The sequence below is a fragment of the Hippopotamus amphibius genome, chromosome 13, assembly GCF_030028045.1.
Source record: "Hippopotamus amphibius kiboko isolate mHipAmp2 chromosome 13, mHipAmp2.hap2, whole genome shotgun sequence".
NCBI lineage: Eukaryota > Metazoa > Chordata > Mammalia > Artiodactyla > Hippopotamidae > Hippopotamus > Hippopotamus amphibius.
The window spans coordinates 28,010,879-28,024,875 of NC_080198.1; the positions used below are offsets into that span (position 1 = coordinate 28,010,879).

The following is a 13,997-nucleotide window of genomic DNA, read 5'->3' on the forward strand; positions in this document are numbered from 1 at the left end:
TTCCTAACACTTACTACACCCAAACTTATTTTGTTCATTTAATGGATTACTTACTTATTGTCTGTTTTACCCAACCTGTGTCCTCAGGTCCTAGAAAAGCATCTGACACTTTGTTCTCAACAAATACTAACTAAATGAATAAAGAAATGAGTAAGTGTGAATTTCCAAGGTTCCTAGGGGTCTATGGGATATTTCCTTATGTATTTTATAAAGAAAGAAAAACTTATTTGAAATATGTGACTTTATAGCCTGAGAGGTCCAATCAGCCTGAGCTAAAATGGTGAGGGGAGGGGAGCCTTGCACATTATTAATTTTATGTGTGGAAACATGCTCACAATTGCAGAAATTGACTTCTGGCCATAAAGCAATTTTCCAAATGTCAGAACTAACCAGGCAGTCCTGGAAAGTGGTTCTTTTCTTGTTGTCATTGTTTATTGTTTTTTCATTACTCTTTTTGAAATACTAGAATGGGGAAACCGTGTCATGTGTCCAGCCCGGAGCATAGCATGTTAAACAAATCATACAAATTAACACATATTTTTATACTGGGGTTTAAAAATAAGAAATGTCACAGGAATAACAAAACTAGATGCTCTCTCATCACCACCACCTCATTCTAATATGACAAGCTTTGGAATCATTAATGATCCTTTGTTCTGCTTAATGGATGGGGTCAATGTCAAGACCTTTAGTAACAAGCTGCTCCTTATTTTTCTTTTTTAAGAAACTTTATTGAGATACAATTGACATACAATAACCTGCATATATTTAAAGTGTACAATTTGATATTTCTTTTCTTATTAGTAACATATATATGGCAATCCCAATCTCCCAGTTCATCCCATCCTAACCCCCCCACTGCCCCGCCCCGTGTTCCCCACTTGGTGTCCATATGTTTGTTCTCTACATCTGTGTCTCTGTTTCTGCCTTGCAACCTGGTTGATTTGTACAATTTTTCTATATTCCACATATATGTGTTAATATATGATATTTATTTTCTCTTTCTGACTCACTTCACTCTATATGACAGTCTCTAGGTCCATCCATGTCTCTACAAATATCCCAATTTCATTCCTTTTTATGGCTGAGTAATATTCCATTGTATATATGTATCACATCTTCTTTACCCATTCATCTGTTGATGGACATTTAGATTGCTTCCATGTCCTGGCTCTTGTAAATAGTGTAAACATTGGGGTGCATGTGTCTTTTTGAATTATGGTTTTCTCTGGGTATATGCCCAGGAGTGGGATTGCTGGGTCATATGGTAACTCTGTTTTTAGTTTTGCAAGGAACCTCCATACTGTTCTTCATAGTGGCTGTATCAATTTACATTCCCACCAACAGTGCAAGAGCGTTCCCTTTTCTCCACACCCTCTCCAGCACTTACTGTTTGTAGATTTTCTGATGATGCCCATTCTGACCGGTGTGAGGTGATACCTCATTGTCGTTTTGATTTGCATGTCTCTAATGATTAGTGACGTTGAGCAGCTTTTCATGTGCCTCTTGGCCATCTGTATGTCTTCTTTGGAGAAATGCCTATTTAGGTCTTCTGCCCACTTTTTGATTGGGTTGTTGTTGTTGTTGTTGTTGTTGTTTTTTGATATTGAGCTGGATGAACTGTTTATATATTTTGGAGATTAATCCTTTGTCTGTCGATTCGTTTGCAAATATTTTTTCCCATTCTGAGGGTTGTCTTTTCGTCTTGCTTATAGTTTCCTTTGCTGTGCAGAAGCTTTTCAGTTTCCTTAGGTCCCACTTATTTATTTTTGTTTTTATTTCCATTACTCTAGGAGGTGGGTCAAAAAAAGATCTTGCTGTGGTTTATGTCAAAGTGTTCTTCCTGTGTTTTCCTCTAGGAGTTTTATAGTGTCTGGCCTTACATTTAGGTCTTTAATCCATTTTGAGTTTATTTTCACTTATGGTGTTAGGGAGTGTTCTAATTTCATTCTTTTACATGTAAGCTGCTCCTTATCTTATGCTGCTGCTTTGCCGTTTGGAAGGCTGCAGGCCAATTTCTGTAAATTCACAGTTGCCACTCTCCTAGTTGTTGCTGAATTGGTAGGAAGTTTTTAATTTAAATGTCTTCAGTTCTGGGTGTAGATTAAAATTCCTAGGCCCCAAGCAAACTTTGTCAAAGGGACTTGCAGCCCATTGCTCCTAAAATATTGTATGCCAGGCACCCTAGGGCATGCATAAGAGTTGTCTGTGTATGTGTGTGATGGGCAGGGCTGGGATTTTCATGCCCTGTGGAGGAAAGAAAAGCCATGTTAGAAGAACTGTATCCACGCCTGGGCTAGGAGGGGTGAAAGATTGGGTGTCTTTGCTAGCCTAGGCAGAATTTCTTATTACCTCACATCAAATTACATCCCTTGCCTCTGATTCAAGTCTGCACGTTCATCTCATCCTCCCACCTCAGACTTTTATTGAAGCTTCCACCTCCAGGCAGTGCACAAATGCAAACTTCTGTTTACTGTCTCTGAGTGATGATATTAATTCCAATGCCCAGTGATAAATGCATTGCTTATTAAACACTGTAGCAATAACCATTAGATAGTAATTCAAAGGGAAACCAAAAAGAGTGGAAAAACACCCTTCTCCCCCTCAGACAAAATGGCCAGAATTGAACAAAAGCAGAACTTCCCTGCCTAACAGTGGGGAGGGGTTAAGAGCCTCTATTGCTGACTTGCTTTGTGATCTTTGAAGAATTATTTAACTTCTCTAAGCTTCAGGTGACTCATCTATAAACTGAGAATAGTAATTGTACTTACCATCTAGGGTTGTCGGGAAGGTTAAATGAGAAATATATGTAGAACCCTCAGCAGAGTGTCTCATCTGTAGTAAGAGCTTTATTAAAGGTCATCAGATTAAGATCTCTTAGTAAGAACTGTGTTGTTGTCTACATTTGGCATGCTGTCCATGCGCTATGCAACAAACCCAGCAGAGATACCTTAAAATACAGATGCTGCCTTTCAACACTGCTGGGGGGTGGATGGGGAGGGTAGGTATATAAACCAGGGACTTCAGTAGAAAAACCTATGTCATCTCTATCTTATCACCAATTTATCTTAAATCCTTTTAAGAAAGTCATGCCCATTTGAAAAAAACTTTTTTTTATCAGGTATCATTTAGAATCATGATTGTATTCTAAACAATGCATCAATGTAATATTCTTGAGGTTCTCGGTATACTCAGAGCCCCTCTGAGTATACATAAAGAGCTCCTCCTTTCTAGAAAGTCTGAAAATCCTGAGGGATTGAGCTCACACAAATGTGTCAGCTCTCCCCGTCCACCTGGTCCTGGTTGAACATTCTTGAACAGGCCTCGATACTCCCAACCCATCCCCTACTGTTCTTCCCTCTTGTATGTTGATCGCTTCCTGAAAGATTCTTTCTGCTCTGTGTTGCCAGTCAGCTAACACTCATCCTTAGGATCTCAGATGGAACGTCATTGCTCCTGAAGAGCCTCTTCGTTCTCCACATCTCTTCCATGCTTGTTTCTATGCTTAAATTGCTCCTGGAATGCCTTCATTTTATTTTGTCCTCTTGTACTTAATTGTTCATAATTATTTGTTTAATGTCTGTTTTCCCCACTAGATTGCTAGCTCCATCTGGGTAGGGATTCTTCCATTTAACACTGTGCTACACAGTCCTTGGCACATGTTAGGTGCTCTGTCTGATAAGTATGGTGAGTAAAACTTATTCTTTATGAGAATTTTTTTCTTTCATGTTGCACATAAATGGTTAACAAACTAGATTACATTCTTCTCTTATGTTGTAACAGTTCTCATCCACTACATTTAAAGTTTGCTTTTTGTACCATTGAGATGATTGTGTGCTGCTTTTATAGGTTACAATTTAATAGCATTTCAAGCAACAGCTTTTGATTTTTAAAGAAGTCATTATTTAATACATTGGTACGATAGTACAAGGTGACATTCCCTCTCTCTCTAAGATGCCTTAAGTCTTCAAAGCACATCACGCAATTTCATAAATGGTAAAGATATTGATTTTAGAATCATGATGGAAAAGAAGGCAGAGCCTAATGTTTGAATTCTGAGTTACAAATCAGATATAGTAAATCACTGAGAACAAAGGGCAGATACCTTAATACCTAGAATCAGGAGGCTGAAAGAGAGCTTGAAGGACCCAATTTCAATCCTCGTGTCTCATTGAAGAATCACACCTCCTGGAAATCCTTTGGTCCTTGTCTAATTGCTTCTAAGCTAAACTGTGGACTTATTGCTATGGCTTTAAAAAATGATTTTAACTTTATGTCCTTGTTTAGGATTGTGTAGTAACTATGGGCTACCTGCTATATCATGTTTAAGTTCTGCCTACTTCTCAAGGCAGTTTGACATCAGGCCCTATCCCAACTTGGCTAACTTACTCTGTACTACTCACCTATGGTCTGGCCTCTCTGTCATGGTATGATAAATGCAATGTGAGGTATGTCACTTAGTTTCATGCTGGAAACAAAATGAGAAGACCCAGTCCCTACTCTCAAGGAGCTTATGGTCTGCTGAGTGAAGCAGGCATTGCAGGCTTATTGAGTATATGCTATATGCAAAGCACTATCAGAGATATAAAAATGAACAAGAACTAATGAGTGAGTGTCTATAGGGAATGCAGAACACTTCCAGGTTCATAGTACTGGTGGAATAAATGTCAGCTACTGCTCCTGTCATGATGATTTGTGGCTTTAATGTCTGTGTGTGGTAAAGCTGTCTTTGAGACCCAGAGCCCATGAGGTGGAACTTAGAATGGATCTGGATACGCAGATTTGGTTAGAGGAAAATTCGAAATACTTATTTGGAACATCAGACTGGCACTATCTAGCAGTCAGCAATTAAGGAATTTGAGATTCAGAAGCATAATTCGGCAGAAAGATCTATGTTGAACAGTAAAGAATCCAGATGATCAGCCAGTCTCTTTCCACTTCAGGGTATTAGGTTCACAGTTTTTTTCATTAATATATCAGTCTTCTTGCCCATTCCTCAAATTTAACTGAAAGATGTATATGCCAATATTCAGAAAGGAGGATGTAAATAGAATGAAATTAATTTTTTAAAAAAAGGCCACGATTCATACTGGCCCTCGGAACACTCTGAATCTAGTGGGATAGAGCAAGGGTAGACAGACTAAAGAATAATTAAAATACAAGGCTGGCTTTTATCACGATGGTCGTTGAGTGGTTTTTACTTAAAATGTGGGCCATGGACTATCAGGATCAGCATCACCTGGTGGGGCAGGCAGAGTAATGGCCCGACATGTGCACCTCCTAATTCCTCTACAGACTTCCGGGTGTGATTAAGGGTTACCATTGTCTCACCAATTATACTTGGCACGTGGTTTCTCTCGTGACCACAGGTAATGGGGAATTACGATTGACAACACCACCAGGAACACAGGAAATTTGGGGAAGTTCCTCAAAGCAAAGAGAATAATATTATCAGAAGGAGGATGACATCGTTTGCTAGAGGGACAAAACAGAACTATCCGCTATGACTTTATGACTTTACTGGTCACTTAGAGAGGAAAAGCCATCCTTATATGAAGGAAGAATTTGTGCCAGGGCCCAGCAGTAGCCAATACTTCCAGAATATATTCAGGAAATGGCAAAAAAAGGATTATAGCCCCAGTATGGTACAAGAGGGTGGGGTGGGGGTGACAGGTAGTGGGAAATGAGCTTGGAGCCCTCACCTGCCATACTAATGAGTTTGGATTATGTTCTGTGGTGATGGGGGCCACGTTCAGTGATTTCTGGGCAAGGAATAAAATGATGAATATAGACTTTAGAAAGCAAAGTTTGGGTTCTCACCATTGCGTGAAGATCAGGTCTGTTTCTCAGTAGTACTAGTTTCTACCATCGTATGTGCAAGTTGAGTGCTGATTATGTGTCACTCTAGGGATTCTCCATGCACAGATTTTGTATCATTATGTGTTCAGAGATAGTTTTCCCACTGTGGGCAACTCTGTCTTTCAAACTGTTAGATCACCCACAGTAAGGAATACATTTACACTCACACACACACACACACACACACACACACACACACACACACTCACACACACACACACACACACACACACACAGAGCTTCATGAAAGTATACCAACTCTGACTGTGTGAGATATTTTCTACTATGTTCTATGCAATTCTATTTTAATTTTTAAAGACATTCTGGTCACAGTTCCCTAAATTGATTTCTGTTGGGTTATATCATGCTGTTGGAGCATACTACTTTAAAGGAAAGGGTCAGTGTCTTACTCTTTTCAATTCATTGATTGATTTATGATGAAAGTTTTACTGGGGATCAGGCAAGGACCACATTGGGGAGCAGGGCCTGCATACCAGGCCAATACTGGTCTTCATAGCAGTGCTGGGGAGGACAGGGCTAAGCTGTACAGGCCAGGGTTTCAGTTGGGCTCCTCAAAGCAGAAACAACCACTGAAAATAAGGACAGTGTGGTTGGTTTTAGTGTGGGAAGGATAACATGGGGTTGAGAGAGGAACTTTGCTGAAGAAAAGCAGGGAACTAAAGCTCTAAGGGGCCTGGATGAAAGTGGGTTTGGGGGCAGAAAAGGAGACCAGAAATGCATTTGGGTAAGCATTAGTTCTTAGCACCTTCTCTGCGTAGAATAGAGCCCCGATAAGGCTTAAATGTCAGATCCATGAAGTTTTAGCCAGCGCTTCAGACATTCTTGGTGCCATATGATAGTACATTTTCCATGCCAAGTATTGGACAACAGATTATTAAGGTGTATATACAAAGCTCTAAGCATTTGGGTGGGTGTAGTTGGTGGATGGGAGGGGAATGACAGGTCAGTAGAAATAATTACACATCTTCCCTATAATAAATGTCAAAGCTTAAGAACAACAACAATGGCAGATCGACTTGTAATCACACTCCAATGAAGGTCAGAACTGCTTTATATGAAATGAACTTTGCTTCATAAATTAGGTATGGATCACTACATGATGCTAAATCTGTAAAACTGGTGTCAAATGCAGAATGATGAGAGCTGTTGTGCAAGGGTGTACACAGAGCTTGATGTCTAGAATGGTATTCTCTTTTCCCAAAATATCAAGGAGAGTCGTGTACACTGACTTCTGAGCTATAGAGCTGAGTTAGATGGAAGATGCTGTGGAAAAACCTTCCTTTTGTGTCATTTTCCACTTACTGAAATTGATAATTTTCATTAGGTTGTTAGTATTTTTTGTCTTTATAATCCAGGTCTGAATTAAAAAAAAATATTGTATTATCTTTATTTGCATTACTGCCATGTTCTTTTTAGTGTCTCCTTCCTGTCTTCCAATGTATGTTAAAAAAATAAAACAATAGAGGAGAACAGGCCTTAAGAACCACATTATTTATCCTCTTATAGTTAAATTAATAAAATAATTATATGATTTTCAGTCGTTGGGTTACAGTATATGTATATAAGGTTTTTATACATAGCCAGAAGTCAGAAAATCTTGGTTCTCATCCCTGCTCCGACAGTGTGTGACTGTATCCATACCAGGTACTTTCTTTAAGTCTCTGTTACCCAGCTACAGAATAGAGGTGAATTTTACCTTCCTCACTGAATGTTGCAAATTTGTAGAGATCAAATTAGTTAATGTATAGGAAAGAACTTTTTTATTGCAGTGTTCTCGCCTGGAGATGTCGTGTCTTATTGGACAGAGTCACTGTTTACAGCCCTGTGTTGAGAAAGATTCTGAGGCTGTACCTAGGCTCAACTAGAAAAAGTACTATTGAATACTTGGAGATGTTTGCTGTGAGTGCAGAGTTTGGGAGTGGTGTGCCTATGGGTCACATGCTTACCATTCTAGAGCAATGCATTTAGATGGCCATCACCTTCTTATCCATCTGTGCTAGTCTTAGGTTAGGCCTTACTCCAGATCTGTATGTTTGCTATGTGCTGCTATCATTGAGACAGGTCACTACTGCTGCCTCTAGTGGCCGAAGGCTATTGCAGTGACTTCTCCTAGTCCCTCACATCAGTGCTCATCCACCCTTATCCCTTGGACACCCCTACTGCCCTGAGGCCTGAGATGTACTAGACTGGCTCACCCCCCTCCTATGGCCATTGGGTGGAAAACAGTTGTCTCCCTTCTTCTGCCTAATCAGCTGTCCCAAGAAGCTGCTGTTCACATGGCCCCCTTCAGAAGATGGTCTAGGAAGATCCTACAGTCAGTCGTGCTTGAGAACAGTGGCAGCCAGCTCAGAAATGTACCCTTGGATCTGCTTTTCCTCTTTCCCCGCCTCATTTCTCCCCACTCTCTCTCTTGCTTCCATGGGATGGCACGCTCTAATAAATCAGGAGCACGCAGCATTTGGCTCAGGCTGTGGTTTCTGTGCTTTTCTGTGGAATTTGGGATAACATGATGTGTAAATATACACAACGATGTGTATATTGTATATACAAATAGCCATACACACACACACACACACACACACACACACACACACACACACCCCCTCTGTATACAGAGAGATGGAGAGAGAAGGTGAATTGGGTTGAACCAAAAGTAGCATTTAGATTTGGGTTTGCTAAGTGTCTGCCTGAGGGAAAGAGAGGCCTTGAAGAAATTTCTATGTATGCTAAGGGTGGTGGGGTAGGCTAGGCCATGAAGAGACCAGAAATGGTGTCTGTTCTCTATTCCAGCACCAGGGAGTTGGTCTGAGCTTCAAGAAGAGAGATGACCAGGTCCAGAAGGCCTTGTTGGCCAGGGCAAAGAACTTAGATTTGGTCCTGAGTGTAACAGGAAGGCACTGAAGGGTTTTAAGCCCAGGAAGATATGGTCCATTTAATTGATTTAGAAAGTCTCTCTTGCTCCTATGTTCAGAATGGATTAGAAGAACAAGTATGGAAGCAGGATATTAGAAGGCTGTGTAAATGGTGGTTAATATTCAGAATGTCTGCTGAGATGGAGGAAAAGGGAGGACTCAAGGGACATTTTGTAAGGAAAAGGTCTTTTCCATGGATTAGAGATGAGAGGTAAGAGAAAGGGCCTAATTAGAGATGTTTCCTTGGGGTGTGAGCAAACGTTTATGAGGTCTGGGTGATAGAGGGTGACAGGATTTTCCTTCTCCCAAGGGCATTATCTGCATTTCTCCACGGAACATCTCAACGTGGCTTTACTGCGGGGAACACTGAGGCAGCCAGGGCTGCTGCTGCCTTGAGAGTTAGCCACTTTAGAGCACTTGGTCTTAGCTCCTGGGGTAAGGATGCAGCCTTTTCCTGGAGGATGCTAGAGACAGGGTTCATGGCTCGGTACCATCCTCAAGTGGAGACCTCAATAGAGAGGCAGAACAGGGTACCATGGGAGGGTCTGTGAGAACTCACAGGGAATTGCTGAAATGGCCAGTGAGTGTGTGATGTTAACATGGCCTCATTTGTACCTAAATCAGTATTTATAATATACTTACAGCTATGGCCACTTGTGGTTATTGGCAACTGCTTAGAAAGGTTGAAATTCAGAATTAAGAGACATCATAAAGTTAGTTTAAATGTTAGGCTGCCAGGATGCTGCAGTTTATATTGAGGTACATACCCTTAGCCACCCACCCCCACCCCATCATACTGAATTCATCTAGAGGAGAGGGAAGTGTCCAGCGTAAATGTCCCTGTTCTTTCATCTTTTCCTGAGTTGGATTCAACAATGAGAGGGCGTGGTCTGAGACCTACTGGGGATATATCTCTGGGACTGTCATCTGGGAGTTATGAGGAGGCAGAGAGGAGATTTTCATTCTCTGCAATAACTTCCCACAGTAAGTAGGTGGGAGGGTTCAGTGATTGATGAGCTAAATTAGATGGAAAGTGGCTCAAATCAGATTCTAGGTGATTGCTCCTGCCTCTCGACTCACTGCACTTATTTTCTATTCCACTCATTTAGCAAATGATTATGGTCTGTCTTGTGACATTTCTTATATTGTTGCTTCATTCTTTACCTTTTCCATGTTGTTCTTTGTGCTTTCTTAAGCTAGATCAGTTCCTCCTTAGAGACAGAAATGGGGTTTTGTTTATTGTTCTGGCCTTCTCACGCTTTCCATAGAGTAAATGAGCTATGATTGCATGGTGTTTGACTGATAGTTGCTGCTCCAGATGGGATGTTTCCTAAAGAAGTTTACTGAATTTATCTCTTCTCAGAAAAGCAGACAGTAAGGGTACGGGCCACACTAAGTATGTTTTAGTTTACAATATGCAGCCTTTTAGTAAATGAACTTGAGATAACTTTGTTCTTGCCAGCATAGCCCAACCATAGAAATGGTTTAGTTTTTTTGTAACAGTGAAACTTTGTTTCTCTAAAGAGTATATAGGGTACAGTTGTATGAAATTGCCAGTATTTGAGCTACGAAAATGGCAGTGTCATATGGATCAATCTAATAAGACAGATGAGCCAATAATAATTCATTCCTCTGATTCAGTCCGAGATGCAAATGAGCTAACGGGAAGCAGGCCCCACTTCTGTGGTAACAGCTTAGGGGAGAGAGGCCGCTGGGACAGAATAAGTGATGTCAGGAGCAGGCATCCCTGAATGATCATTGGTTTTTCCCATGAATTGGGACTTCTGTAGTTGACATGTGCTTTCTGTTCTAATGGCCCATGACCCTTTCGTGTCACCTAAGCAGGAGTCATGACGGGCCCCAGAAGGATCAAGGAGATATACCTAGGAGTTATAACACCCATCGACTGCCAGCCCATCCACCTTGGAGATGCCAGAGGTGGTCAGGGCAGGCAGGATGTGGCAGCTGATATCACACTTCCACAGTTTTATTCTGTTTCCTTCCTTGTTTCTATTATATTCATTAGAATAGCCCCATCTCCTTTCCTCTTGTTATTAAACGCTGAGTTTTGAGTTCTTGGATCAATCTGCGGGTGTGGGAGGGTTTGGGAAGGTTTATATTACCTGTTTCCCCTTAATTCCTCTGGTTGACTGAGGGGAATCTTCTAGATTCTCCTAGAGGAACTGAGATTCACCACTGACAACATGGGTAGGAGAGGGCACCTTTGCCTTACTTACTGTGGGAGCAAAGGGAAGCCTGACGTCATGTTAGAGAAGAGAGACTAGAAGGGGCAGTTTGAGAACAAGGAGGATCTGTTGTTGGAAATAGGAGCCAAAGTCCAGAACAAATCTAGGAACTGAATTAATTGGGGGAAAGAAAATTATCAAGTGTATTTACACCATTAGACGGAGCAAGAAATATTATTTAAAACCAAGTCTGCCCTGGATTCTGTCATTACTAAAAGCATGACCAGAGAGTAGCTTTTTAGAGTCGGAAAAGTATTGGAAATGGGGAGAAATGCTTGACAATGTGCTTAGAACTCTATACGGTCTATAGTTGTATATCTAAGAAAGAGGCAAAGCCACAGTATGAGGAAAAGTTAAGGTGTATTCAAACATTGTAGCACACCCCCCAGCCCCTTGTTATTGCCTGTGGGTAGAATTATGGTGCTTTAGACTTTTTTTAAAAAATATTTATTTATTTATTTGCCTGTGCTGGGTCTTAGCTGTGGATCTTCGTTGCTGCATGTAGGATCTTCATTGTGGCATGCGGGATCTTTAGTTGTGGCATGAGAACTCTTAGTTGTGGTGTATGGGATCTAGTTCCATGACCAGGGATCAAACCCGGTTCCCTGCATTGGCAGTGTGAAGTCTCAGCCACTGGACCACCAGGGAAGTCCCTTTATGCATTTATTCCATGAATGAACTAACCAGAGTGTACACATGATATCATTTGTTCCTTGTAACAGCCCTGAGAGTTAGAAAGATAGCATGCCCCATTTATAGATGGAGAAAATGAACCTCAGAGGGGTTAAAAAAAACTCACCTACAACACACAGACTGAAAATCAGTTGCAGAGATGGAATTTCAACACAAATTTGTCTGACTCCAGAGCTAATACTTTTTCTACTATGCCATGCTTTTTCCCTCTCTTCTGAGGTGTCTTTAAAAAGGGAAAGGAGTCAGGTAAAATTTCTCCAAGAAAAAGGCTAAGGGTAGGCCAATGTCCCAGACCCGAAGAGCAGCAGTGGGGCATGATATGGGATGCCAGCTTGGGTTTCTTCTAAGAGCAAAATTGCAGAATCTGAGGCGTCACTCCACTATCAGAATCAACATTTTAACAAGATCCCCATGGTGTGCAGAATTGAAGGCCCCATTCCAGAATCAGAATCTGCATTTTAAGAAACCCCCAGGTGATTTGCAGGTGTGTTACAGTTGGAGAAGCTCTGCCCTAGCCATCCCAAAGCCGCTTCTCTATACTTGCTCCATCTCAGGTCCTGGGGGACCTGACTCAGGGAAGGAACATGGTTGTTGCCCCGGTATCAATTGCCAGGACAAACTGCAAACAACAGGGGTCGCACTTTTGTTTCCTTTTCCTTAACATTCCCTCTTCTCTTTCTAGTCTTTTTCACTTGCTCATATGGCAATGAAGTAAGGAGAGAATGAAAGAAAGAGAGAAGATTAAGGAATAGGAATTTTTGACCAAGTTTTCCTGTGTAAGCTTTATGCTTCCTTCCCAAATTGTGCTAAGTCTTGTGGCTAACACTGTCTCCCTTAACAGAGGATACCAGCATCCCAATCGTTCAGCACACCCTTTTAGAATTATTACAGCACCCTCAGTTATTTGGATGTTGTGCACTTAAGTTTCTTATTCAATCCAGAAAACAACCCTATAGGTTTTATTTCTGTTTCACACACAACCATACACTCAAGCATCTTAATGGTGGCTGAGCATAAGTATGATAAATTTCAACCTTTAAGGACAAATTTGAGAAAACCACCATTGACTAAACCCCGGGGCTTAGAATGGCCCCATTTTGGTCATAATGCTGAACCAGCCACACTATAACACTGGCTGCTTTTTGCCACACAGTTTCACTCTCAGTCCTGAGGTTTATGGCATTTGCTTCTGTTTTCAGCATCAGTGGGAAAGGGCTCCCATGATTTTTATCTCTCTCATTTTTTTTCTATGTGTGATTCTGAATGATCTGTGAAGCAGAAAGAAGACAAAAAAATTCATAAGCTGGGTCTACCCTGTGGTCACAACAGAAATTTAGTAAACGTGACATGGGAGTCGACAGGAAGCCCATCACCCGTCATCAGTCTGTCATGTTGACGTTGAGCACCGTGCCCAGTTTCTGCAGGGTGTACTTTCAAACATGCCAACATGTAAATTCTCAGGCAGCAGTTAATAAAGGAAATCATTTTAATAGAAATCCCAGTTACTTTTTTTTTTTTTTTAATGGAAAAAAACAGAGAGAGACATTCAGGGCACTGGAGTTTTCAGTTAATAGTGGGTCTGGAAAGGAAACATTCCTTGCCACTTCCTGCCTCCAAGGTAAAAGGAAATATCGGGGAGGGGAGTCATCATGAGGTTACAGCTTTAAGAAAGTCTGCGGAGCCGAATGATATCATATACACTGCTGTGCAGCGAAGAGTATATTGTTTTACATGTCACAGTTTTCATTCAGCAAATCATTGTCTTTAGGTTCATTAAGAAAACATTTTCTTTACAGAAAGAGTAATCAAACCGTAGTTCGTACCTCGAGGTGAAACAGAACAGATAATGGGACTACCTCTTTGTTACATTAGAATATTACCCCATGACATCCTGTTTCACTGACTTTTATAGATACATACAGATTCCAGATTTTTTTAAAAAAGGAAAAATTTAGTGTCTTTGGATTCAATTTGAGACAGTGAGCTCACATTGGGCTTTTTCAAAATATATTCAGAGGAAGATCATTCTGAATGAAACATCTGACTTCAAGTGCTTTATGAAAATATTTGGTGAAGTTAATGAACAGTGTAAGAGGTTCCACTGTGTAGAGTTGATTTGATTTCATTTCAGAAAAGTCTTAATCTGAAATTAGTGTTGGCAATAATTTGAATATGTCTGATTCTCTTAGCCTAAGATGTGTAATGTCTTCCATTTATGCCAAATCATATACTTTGTGTCTAGTTTTAAGTTACTGGTATGTTGTGG

At 40.8% G+C, this 13,997-nt stretch overlaps 1 protein-coding gene across 3 annotated transcripts in view; it reads left to right on the plus strand.

The window, feature by feature from the left end:
* The window catches only part of FHIT (fragile histidine triad diadenosine triphosphatase), a 1,404,433-nt gene that overhangs the window by 237,396 nt on the left and 1,153,040 nt on the right, over nucleotides 1–13,997 (plus strand). The window lies entirely within an intron of this gene.